Here is a 12,258-nt window from a genome sequence, read left to right as displayed (position 1 = left end):
TGCAATTCAGTTCCATTCAAGTACAGATATGTGGATATCTCAAACTGTAGCAAAATGTCAGCGACAGGTAGGCCTGTAGTCTGCGTTACCTCATCCACAGCTCACCATAGGGCATTTTCAGTGGTGTTGTATCCATAAAAATTGGACAAAACACCAATAGGCTAATATACTGTGCAGATGAGAGTAATTTTAGTCTTCCCTCCGATTCTAGACGCCACTTGATCTGGCATGAAAGTGGTATTGCTTACCATCGCAAGAATGTTCTTGAAAGGAATAGATACAGCAGTGCCGGGGTCATGGTGTGGGGAGGCATCATGCTTAATGGATATACCAAACTACAAGTACTGATAAAATGGACTATGACTAGTGAATGATATTGCAATGAAGTTACAATATATCTAGATAATCTGAGATAAGCCATCACAGAAATGAATATCACATAAATATTTGAATGCTGTCAAAATAATTTTCTTATTAGAGATTAAACATTCCATTCATAATGAAACTGTTGGACTATACTCCCTGACAACTTCAGATTTTTACTTTCAGCTATCAGGGACTAAAGTCCTTGTCAAAATTTAACCTTTACCTTTTGTTTCTAAAGAAAATGCAAAAATACAGAATTTCTATATGTAATGAACAAATCATTGTACATTCTCTTTTATTAGTATGCCTCAATTTAACAAAAGTAATGGGGCGATGTGACCAAGATTTCTATGAGAACTAAATGAGATGCTTCGTATTAAGATGCCATGTGGTTGGCATTCAACATTTTAGTGCAGATGCAATGCCAGAACTGCATTGTAAATCCGGTAAGGCAAGAAACATGTAGAAATGATCAAGTCCTGAGACTCAGATTTTCCCATACTTCTATCAGTGGTCATAAATTGAAACTTCCATACCTTCAAAATGGTATTTAATTTTTGCACAAAATCCCCCCCCCCCCCGAGCATCTCACTAGCATTCTTAACAATGTGGTTATCAAATTAACAAGTGTCTGTCATTACAGTAAGATTTCAGTTAATGAGTCCTAATAATGATTATTAGCACCAACATCTAAATATCTTGAGCAATGATAAGTCAACTAAATTTTAGATAATAATACTATACCTACCTGGACAACATTCAAAAGAATTTAATTCTTGAATACCATTGTTACTTATTGCATCATGATATGTGCAGAGCAAAGGGTGAATTTATTTCATATGTCATAAATAATGTAGACAATTTTTATAAACATGTACATAAGACTAAAATATGTGGAGAATTTTGATCTGACTAGAGAATCAAAGTCTGACTAGCAATTTTTAAAAGTCAGTGTACTTTAAGTATAATGATGCCTTTCTCTAATTAAAATGAGTATACTATAATAATAAACAGCCCAGTAGATGATGAAGTTTGACATCTAATGATAGGAATTCTTATCCAGTTATTTGCTTGTGTGTGAAGCTGCAATATCTATATTTAGAATGCTCTTTTTCACCTACACAAGATGATTAGAGCATCCAGTGCATCCCTCTTCCCACCTTCAAAGTTGATTTTTGTTTTGGAATGCTTAACACACTGAGTAAGAAAGAAATCAAGACCCTTATTACAATGTCACACACAAAACACCCAGGTGTAATCAACAGAGATGCAGATAGGACTCAAGACTAAGTGCTTTTTAAAGTAGTTAAGAGAAACATAAGGGCCTGTGGGCAAGCTTGTAAAGCAAGAAAGAATAACAATATCAGTAAGGTTTAATTATGAATAGTAGTGATTCATTTTTTAAGAAGGATTTCTTTACAGGATCAAATAATAAAAGCAAAACTAGTCTATTAAAATCATATCTGCTTCAAAGAGAAAATATTTTGAGAAAGCCCATACATGAGAGATTGGTAAATCAACCTATAGTACATTTGTACCATGTAATGTAACTAATTTCAACAAGACTTGAATGCATTCTCATCTCCAAATTTTACAACTGCTTGCTTGATATCTCCCAATAACATGCTATTTCTTACAACTCCAGCCACTTCATATTTAACTAAATCATTTTTTGTTCTGTTCTGTGGTAATAGACCCCCAATGGCCATAGATGAATATGTGGTCATTCCTTATACAGTGCTCTGAAGATGAACGGTTACAATATTAGCAAAAAAGTTGAATTGGGATCAGTTTTAAAGAATTTTCTACGATTGCATTTGTTCATGCAAAGGATAATATATAATTATTTATAAACAAAAAAACTTAAAAAACAATAGAAGTACAAATTATTAGAAAGATATTTTATTAAAAGAAAATTTCTTTATGCAATGATGAAAATTAATAAAGTACTGACATCAAAAACTACATGGTTCCAAAGGAGTTAATACAATCTTAACTCATTATGCCAAAGGAGTTACCATAATCTTAAATGATTAATGTACTTGCATTTGGAATACAGATATTAAAAAACATTCAATTTTAATCTTTTTTGAGTAATGAAAATTCATTCATGCTTTATTGATATGAGTTAATACCTTGCACTCCTTCAAAGCCAGTCCCACTCCAGACATCAAGACTATATCATCTGTAAAAAATAATATATAATGCATATCCAAGTGAACATTTATATTATATCAGCTATTTTTTCTTTTTTTTTTCTTTCTTTCATTTTTTTTGGTAAGTCTGAAGAAATACCGAGTTGTTGAGATGATAATAAAATATATCCTTTATGATTAATCTTTTTTTTTTTTTTTTTTTTTTTTTCAGTTCTTGAAACTGCTAAAGGAACTAAAATCTGAAAGGTCCAAGCTACAGATAATAAAAACCAGTAAATAATAAAAAAAAAAAAAAAAAAAAAAAAAAAAGTGATCCCTTCATCATGGAGACAATCATAAATTGATTCTAAAACCATTAGGCCCACATCCTATTCTGACAATCCAAGAAGGAGAAAAGGGATGATAAATTTATCTCAAGTAATAATGAAAAGTCAAAAGATCTTTGCTTGCAGAGAATGGAAATAAACTGTCTTTTGAGCTAAAGAGAAGACGGTGCACAAACAATGTAATGTACCTTTTTTGGTGCGGAAAGATTCGATATGCATTATATTTAATACAATAAAAAATTATATGGAAAATAAAAAACTTAAATATCTATCTTCAAGAGTCTTGTTATGAGGATTTAAAATAAAAGTGACCCCCCCCATCTCTCTGGAATCTCAGTTCCAAAGATTCTAAAATTAAACAACTGTGTGATCTTAGCAGAATTATGCAGTCCCTGACCTCAGCAAACCATAATCCTCTGGTTATGGTTTGCCGAGGTCAGGGACTTCCAGCTCCAATAAATGTAACCCAGTAAATAATATAGCCTAAGAGGGAAATCAGCTCTGGTAACAGGACTACCCACAGTCCTGTTACCAGAGCTACCCAAATCTTTAATTATGTGAATGTAACCTTTGATCCTAAACAGTCATGCAATGATGTAAGGTTTCAGGCAAGCTACACTGAATTAACACTACTCATTTATGTTTGCTAACACAGCACATCTAATCAGAGCAAAACAGCTCAAACAGTGCCTAAAAACTATTATATGTAAACTACAGAGTACTTTGACCAAAATCCTTTGGTCAAAGCTTTGCATAATACAATACAGTTAACTGCCATAACCAGTTCCAGGTATCAACTATAATCTCCAGTGATCATGAAAGACCTCTTGAAGTGATAGTGCTCACAAAACACAATATTAATTTACACACACAAGCCCATGTGCATGAAAGTTCATAGGTGTGAAGCAGTTAAGAATGGGAACTACTACTGCCATGGTATAAGAGGAATAACCTGAAGAGCCATGATAATAAAGGAAACTAATGAAACAGTTTCCTTTATTATATGTAAATGTATGGAGTGAATTTGACTTGTAGGGATTTAGGATTACACACCTGAAGAACTGCTTAACAATTTGGTTGATATAAAAGGCAGGACAACAGAGTAGTAAGGTGGAGATATGAAAATGTCTGTGGGTATAAGCACTGAAGTATGTGAATATGACCAAAGGACATGAAAGAGAAAATGAATACCACAATGCACATAGACAAGGATAAATTTAAGTGTTAACGTGATAAATTATCCTTTGACAAACTAATTCTTTATGTTGGCGTGGTTGCTAAGTGCTATTACAGCATGTGCTAAAACTGAAGCTATTGTAGATGTCTAGAGTAATTACTTTGAAAGATTGTTAAATGAAAACAAAAAGTAACAGAACAGTGGTTGAAATCATTCAAGAGGAATGCTAATCAAGAGTACATATCAATCATTGCTTGAGGTAGAAAAAGTCATAAAAACCTGGAGTCAATGAATATGGAAAGGCAGCTGAAGTAGACACATTTGATCCGAAATGCTGATTAAATATGAACGTTTAAAACTTTTACAGTAGCTTGCAATATAATTCAGGAGGAGTGGAATACAGCTTTCACAGTGCCCATTTATAAAAAAGAGAGAGAGAGAAATTCAGTAGGAATCAGATGAATTTCCCTACTGAATGCTTCAATAAGATTTATGCAAGCATACTTGAAAAGAGGCCAAGAAAAACTGTGGAAAGGAAAAGTGAACAGACTCATTTTGGGCAAAACAGGGTTTGTCCTCATGTTTTGTAATCTCTCAAATCAAAACCATGTGGTCACTCTCCCCACAAATGAAGGTAATGTGGCTATCTTGGTTACGATAGCTCTATTGACCAGGTCTAATATCTCAAACCCCAAGTTCCGTCCATTACATGTTGCCTCAAGCAATTAACTCACAGTAATATATATTCCATTTCCTTCCTGCCATGTGATCTTCCTTCCAATCTATTATCTCCCATAATAATCACCCAACCTGCACTTATTGTACTAATCTGCTGATGCATGTCTTCCAGTCATTCATGGAACCCTTTGGCCTATAGCAGAAACCAACTGTATATTTTAGATTTGGCCTGATCTCACATCAGAAAGGTGGGAGGGTGGCTGTTCATTTGAATCTCCTATTCTTTTTGGTTATGTTCATCTGCTATCATTAGAAATACCCCATCCTATCCGCCATGAAAATACTAAACCGTTCACTCCCTGTAACTACATCATCTGCTGTTAAGTCAAAGTTTCACTAACATCGATAACTTTTGACGAAGTTGCCCTAACCAATGCCAAAAACTTGTCCCTCTTGTTCCTGATACTATTCGCATTAGTATATAAAAACTACAGCATCCCTTTGGGCCCCAACTACCTTTACTTATTGGGTTAACTAACCTATTCAATATTTTTGCTTTAGACACTCGTTTTGGCACTTGATCATTCTCATACTCACTTGTCTCATGGGTGCCTTCACAGACATTCACCTGCATCTGCCCTAATTGCTTACGATTTTCTGAATTTGTGCTTCAACATGTTTGGTGAACAAAGTGCCACTACAGCATAAGTAAGACAGCAGATGATAATTAAATCCTTAACTAAAAAATAAAAAAATTAATAAATAAATATTATAATATAAATAATCAGGAATTTACATAAGATTGATACAATAATATTTCCCATAAAAGGGATAACTGGAAGCCATCATATCTGTTATAGGAAATATTATTCAGTATAGAAAAGCCTTGTAGCTCTCTTTGTATGACTGCTATGAATCTACTTTTATGCAAGTTCTTCCAAAGAACCCTATGTTTAATCGAGATGCACGTTCTGCTAGGCCAGACTGCTCAGGTTTGTGATCAAGAAATTTAAGGTAGAGCAATGGGTGGTCTTCTCTCTCATACTCTTGCCAATTCCTGCATGGAATGTTTCGAAGATACTCTCATTAATGACATTTTCCCTAAAAACATGCAGTACAGTACAGATGTGCAGATATTTTTGCAATATGGAATGATTCTCTATCAGCATTTAAACTATTAGTCTCAAAAATAAATACGAGGGAGAGGGCTGAAAAGTTCTGATAAACATCTAGAACAAAAATGATATTTTCCACAAAGCAACTGATATAACCACAAGAAAGAGCATATCCTAAAACCCTCATCTTTCATCAAATTGTAATAATTTGTTCCTATTTTCTTAGGATATATAAGAAGACAAAATTAAGTTCTAGGTGTTTATCAGAACTTCTCAGCATCCCTTGTATGCTTCATCCTAGAATTCAGTTCAACTTGGAGGATAAAAATAATTAATATACCTAAAAGCTTTTTTAGATATATTAATTCATTAGCCAGATAGTTGTTTATGATTTTCAGTTTATAGAAAAGAAACATATAGTGTTCATTATGTCCAATGTTACTTATAATTGCAGTCAAAAAGTTGAAAACAATTAAGACCTCACTGCAGCGCTCCATAATATATGTTCCACTGAAAACATTCAACAGCAAGAATTGCCCTATATGAAATCTGCTTTCATGAAAATGGTTATGATGAGTCTTATCAACAAAGCTTTTAACAGCTATAGACTAACAGTCAAGATCAAGATATCGCTCAATTCTACTTCCATATAATAAAGCAATTTCTGAACATATTTCTAAAGTTTTAATACCTCTTAATATTGAAATGCCTTTTCATCCTGACAGAAAGATTTCTACCTTCTTTTTCTTACCTAAGGACAAGCTTTCTCCACCCAGCTTTCTAGGTGTTTACCGGATATGCAGCTGTCTATCACGAGAAATATAAATCATATATCCAGCATTACAAACCTGAGCAGTCTGGACTGGCACAACTTGGCATCGTCATTAACATGGGGTTTTTTGGAAGAAAATTAAACTCTTAATTAGAGTAGATTCCTCATAGAACAGTTATACAAAGACACTTGCAAGCTTTTCGGTTATTCCCTTTATAGCAAATGTATCAATCTTAATCTTGTGTAAATTCTTGATTATTATCTTATTATATTGATTAATTTTTTTTTTTAATTAGGAATTTACTGACCATCTGCTGTCTTACTTATGCTGTAGCAGTCCTTTAAAATTTAATCTTTTTATTGCATTTTATTGTGTGTTCCATTGTTAAGCACGGAAGATGCCTGATACGTAGATGAAAATTCAACATCTATTCAATTTACGAGGGTGCTCTGAAAAGTTCTCGGCCTCGACCATAGATGGCAACATTAGCAGCAATTTTTTTTTTTTCCCCTAAGTTGTTGCATCTGTCATAAGCATCTATGTGAAACTGCAAGTCATTGTATCAAGTAGTTTCTTTTATACAGCTGTCTGAAGCAAAAGTGTTGTCTGTATCCCTTGAAATGGATAAAACTGAGTATTGTGCAGTTATAAAATTCTTTGTAAAAGAAGGTTTAACGGCAAAAGAAATTCATTCGAAATTCATAAAAGTTTATGGACACGCTTCTCTTCTGTTTTTGACAATTAAGAAATGGGCTGCCAAGTTTAAAAGTGGCCATTACCAGCCTTAAAGATGATCCATGTGAAGGACATCCAAAAAGTGTAACAATACCAGAAATCATTGATCAAGTGCACGATATGGTATTGGATGACCGGCGAGTCAAAGTGCATGAAATTGCTGAGACTATAAGCATCTCAAAAGAATGTGTAGGATATATTCTGCATGAAGAATTGCAAATGAAAAAGCTTTGCGCAAGATGGGTGCTGCACTTGCTCACAGCAGATCAAAAATGCACTCGCATGAAAATCTCTGAACAGTACTTGGAGCGTTTTAACAAGAATAAAACTGATTTTGTGCATAGATTTATTACTATGGATGAGACTTGGATTCACCATTACACACTAGAATCCAAAAAAAAAACAGTCAAAATGGTGGACAGAAGTTGGCTGTTTAGTGCCAAAGATGACAAAGTCGGTTCCATCAGCAGGAAAGGTCATGGCATCGGTGTTTTGGGATGCTAAAGGCATTTCATTTATTAATTATCTTGAAAAGGGTAAAACAATAACCAGGAATGTTATTCCAATCTTTTAACCAGACTAGACGAAAAAATTCGTGAGAAAAGATCCGGTTTGCAGAAGAAAAAAATCATCTTTCATCAGGACAATAAACCTGCCCACAAAGGCGTTTTGGCAATGGGAAAATTAAGGGATCTGCACTATGAATTGTTGAAATATCCACCCTATTCCCCAGATTTGGCTCCCTCTCTGACTTATCTCTTCACAAAACTAAAACTCCTTCTCACTGGTCATGTTTATCTTTGAATGAAGAGGTGATTGTAGCCATAGAGGGGTATTTTGCAAATTTTACTGAGAATCACTACAGGGATGGGATAATGGCGCTGGAAGTCTTAAGGGAGATTGAAAAATAAACATAATTTTGGAAATTATAAATTCCTTTTTTCATTGTTAGGCAGAGAACGTTTCAGACCACCCTCATACTTCCACATAAGTTTGAGTTTCCATCTTTAACTTTTTACAAAAAGATCGTTTGATATAAAATCAGGTGTGAGACAGGTGCACATAATCTACACTTATTCAGTGTCTTCATGGATAACATTATGAAGGGAAGTGATATTAAAACTTGATATCTCAACTCATTACTTTAAGCAAAGTCATGTTATATTCCTAAATAAATGCAGTACAAGTCTGCAGAATTCTTTAACTGAATTGAATAACTGCTACATATCATCATCAAATTCCGGAAATGTACTCTCAAGAGGCGGACAGGATATGATAGTACTACATGAAAAATTTAGATCATTACTAACTTCCTATCTACAATTTTCCTCCAAATTAACCTGTTACCTGTCAAGACGTCAACACTGTCAGATTTTATATTTCTATCTTCTCAGGCACTTTATACCATATCAATCCACCTATATCTTGGTCTTCCTCTGGGTCTTTTCCCTGCCAACCTGGCAGAGAACACTTGTTTGGCTAATCTTTCACTCCCATTCTGTTTAAGTGACCATACCACCTGAGATTAGCTTTGCTAACGCATTCCTGGATGCTGACAATGTCAAGTTCTTTCCTAATATCCTCGTTTTTTAATATGATATTGCCATTGATGCCATCTGTTCATGCCCTTAATCTTCCTCAGGACTCTCATATCTGCAGTCTCTAGTCTTTGGTCAAGTGTTTTACTTCTAACGCAGCTCTCAGATCCATAAGTTAAAATTGGTTTGAACACTGTCTTGTATACAGCTAATTTAGTGTGTTGACTAATATCTCTCTTATTCCATATAAATTTATTCAGTTGACTTCCTACCATACCAGCTTTGTTGATTCTGTTGTCTATTTCCATATTTAATTTACCATCTTCACTAAAAATTCTGCCTAAGTAGCTGAAATGTTTTACTTGTTCTATAGGTTCTCCATTCAAAATGTAGTTGATATTTTCAATGCTTCTGCCCCTTTTCATTGTCTTTGTCTTGTTATTGCAGACCTTCATCCAATAACTATTACAACCATTATTCAACTTAGTCAGGGAATCTTGCAGACTTGTAGCGGATTTATTTAGAAGTATAACATCATATGCATAAAGCAAAGAGCTAAGATTAACATCTCCAATTTTGAATGCAAGGTACAGGTTTAATACCACTTTCCTTCATAATGTGATCCATATAAATAATGAATAACAGAAGGGATAATGTACATCCTTGTATGAAACAAGATTTAACATTAAACCACCTTCCTGTACTTCCTTCAATTCTAACTGCTGACTTACAACTCAAATAAAGACTAAGTATTGCTTGATATAATGCCCTATCGAATGGTAGATGGTGTTAGTGTAGTTACGGTTTGTTGTAGCTGGCAGGTTGAGTAGTGGAGACAGAGTAGGTGCCTTCTATCGATGAGTCTTTGGACTCCCTGGAGGTGTCATGTAATAATAAACGAATTCGGCTGCATCATACTGCTAAAGATCTGGAAGATCGTCATTGTGAGACTGTCAGTAAGATTCTACCACTGCATCCATAGAGGGAAACCAGCATTTTAAGCTCAGTTTGTGTTTATCTTCCTGGTGATGCACCAGCATGCATGGTTTCCCTAGCATTTCTTTGTGCCTATGATGATGTCTTCGTGACCTAGGTGAAATATTGGCTTATAACCAAATTAGGTTAATAAATTTAGTTAGATAATTATTTTTAAGTGTTATCTCCATTATATATCTACATGACTGTTAACATCTAAACACGCATACCATATCTCACATCCATAATTTGATGGACAAACATGTAGCTGGCAGGTTGGTTAACTTTTTCCATTATCTTAAAATAGCACTCCCAAGATAAAAATTTGTGCATAATTCGGTAACTCTATCTTAGAGCCTCCTTTCTGTAATGCTGTCCTGGGAACATACTAGAATTAAATTAAGCTGTCTGGTCAGAAGCAATGCCAATTTTCTTGTACCTTCTTGTAATAGGCAAACCAAAAACCAACAAACCAGAAATTATCAGGTCACTTTATTGCTTGTCTGTTGGCTGAGTGGATAGCATACCTACTCTCATCCATCTAAGAGGCTGTGAATTTTAATCTCAGTGTGGATATAGATGTTAATGGATATTTTTAGGTGACAGCTTAATTTCATCACGTAGTAAAAGATGACTTGCCCAATTAATGAAGGCCTGAATAGGCATGTAAAAGGTCCATGTTTGGTTACTAGAACACAATTATCCAGCTCTTAGCTCACTCATTTGTACTTCAAACTGTAAAAGTAAAATTTTAACCAGAAGGTTCAGCTTTATCTTGAGAGATAAAAAGAACAAGAAATATTTTTTAATACATGAAAAACTGAAACCGTCAAAAACATTACACTACTCCCACCTAATTCTTAAAACAATATAAAAAAATAACGAAATTTACCGCAATGCAAGCATCACGTAATCATTCACGTGAATAGAAAAAAAATGACTTTGGGAGGATGATGCTAGTTGATGACAGTTGTAGACTGGTAACCAATGTGGAGGATATAGTTGAAGTATTCAATGATCAATTTTTCAGTGTATTTCATCCTCATGAAGGCAACAACGTGAGAAGCTGGAGTGCACAAGGTGTGATGAAGGAGAGACCAATGGTGAATGAGCATGAAGTATGAGGAATTAAGTAAACTTGACATTAATAAGGCAAAAGGACTTTATGTATTGCCACGTGTCTGGAGGGAATGCTCCAGACATGTGGATTTAATGACAGCTCTGCCACGCCTGTTTAACATGAGTCTTGCAACGGAGTAGTCCCAAAAGGAATGGAAGGTTGAAAAATGTTCAACTTCACAAAGAGTGGAGGGAGGGGGGGGGGGGTTAAGACTAAGGCTACAATCCTGGTGTTTAGTCACCTTCCTGGACTGCTCTTTGCACTCTTCATGCAACTGATCATTACATTCATCTTGTGTTGCTTCCGCAGTGCCTTCTTCCAAATTTCATGCTTAATCTCTTCATCCATTTTACTCCTACCTTATTTGATAATACCTAAATTACTTCATAATAACTAAAATTATTTAATATTTCCTACATAGATTCTCCAGCATTGTATGTTGTTTAAGAAACTTGACAATGTAGACTTGATAATAACTAAAATTACTTATTATTTCCTATATTTTGTCGAAGTTAAATCGGCTTCAGGAATTAATACAATGGTATTGAACATGTGCATGCCGGCACCTCAGTAACAAAACAGGAGAGATACAAGAACTAAAGTTCAATGACTATTAGCTTTGGGTGGGTGTTCTTGGCTGTTCAACAGACCTGCAGATGAGGATTTTCCATATGAGGAGTACTCTGATAAAACCATATTTGTTTAGGTTGGGATAGTTGGTAAGAGCTGCAGCAGATTTGAGGAAAAACCTCTCGAACTTAAAAATGCTTCAACGGAGCAAGGTGGTTTTTTCCCCACCAGATCCTGTGCCGGTACCATGGAATGCTAATCCAGGTACTCTGTTATACGAATGTTGGCTGTCCTACCTGTTTGTCCATAATAAGAAAATTTGCAGCTGCAGAGTACCTGATACTCGAGGTAAATCCAGAGGCTGTACTTGGTCTTTGGGGAGTGGATAAGCGCTGCAAGCTTTTATGTTTATAAGTGGTCACAAGATTGTGCTTTTTTAATATCTTGGTCACCTTTTCTGAGACACATATGGATATAGGGAATGGTGATGGATTTAATGTAATCTGTGTTTGGAAAGGGAGGGGAAGAGTGTGTGGTTTTAATTTTTTTTTTTTTTATGTGGGTGAGTTTGGTGTGAGTATAGTGTTATTTGAGGAAATTAATTTTGCCAGATGGACTAAGTTTTTATAGTTCTAAATCGTTGGGGGAGGGGGATTGATGTGACTGTTGATGGAGGTATCTTGGGTGGGGGGGGGGGGGGGTGGGGGGGGGGGGGGGTGGGGGGGGGGG

At 35.1% G+C, this 12,258-nt stretch overlaps 1 protein-coding gene across 4 annotated transcripts in view; it reads right to left on the bottom strand.

Annotated features, from left to right (window-relative positions):
• The window catches only part of LOC150095960 (uncharacterized), a 219,608-nt gene that overhangs the window by 193,660 nt on the left and 13,690 nt on the right, over nt 1–12,258 (bottom strand). The window contains exon 2 of one of the 4 annotated variants that reach the window (XM_090409128.1): nt 2,502–2,551. The exons of the other annotated variants lie outside the window; for them this stretch is intronic. The gene's annotated coding sequence lies outside the window, so the exon portion shown is untranslated. The remainder of the gene's footprint in view (nt 1–2,501; nt 2,552–12,258) is intronic. 4 annotated transcript variants of the gene reach the window in all.

Source organism: Typopeltis vanoorti, chromosome 19, assembly GCF_054136105.1.
Source record: "Typopeltis vanoorti isolate ZY-2024b chromosome 19, IOZ_Tvanoo_1.0, whole genome shotgun sequence".
NCBI classification, from domain to species: domain Eukaryota; kingdom Metazoa; phylum Arthropoda; class Arachnida; order Uropygi; family Thelyphonidae; genus Typopeltis; species Typopeltis vanoorti.
This window is presented reverse-complemented; position numbering and strand designations above follow the sequence as displayed.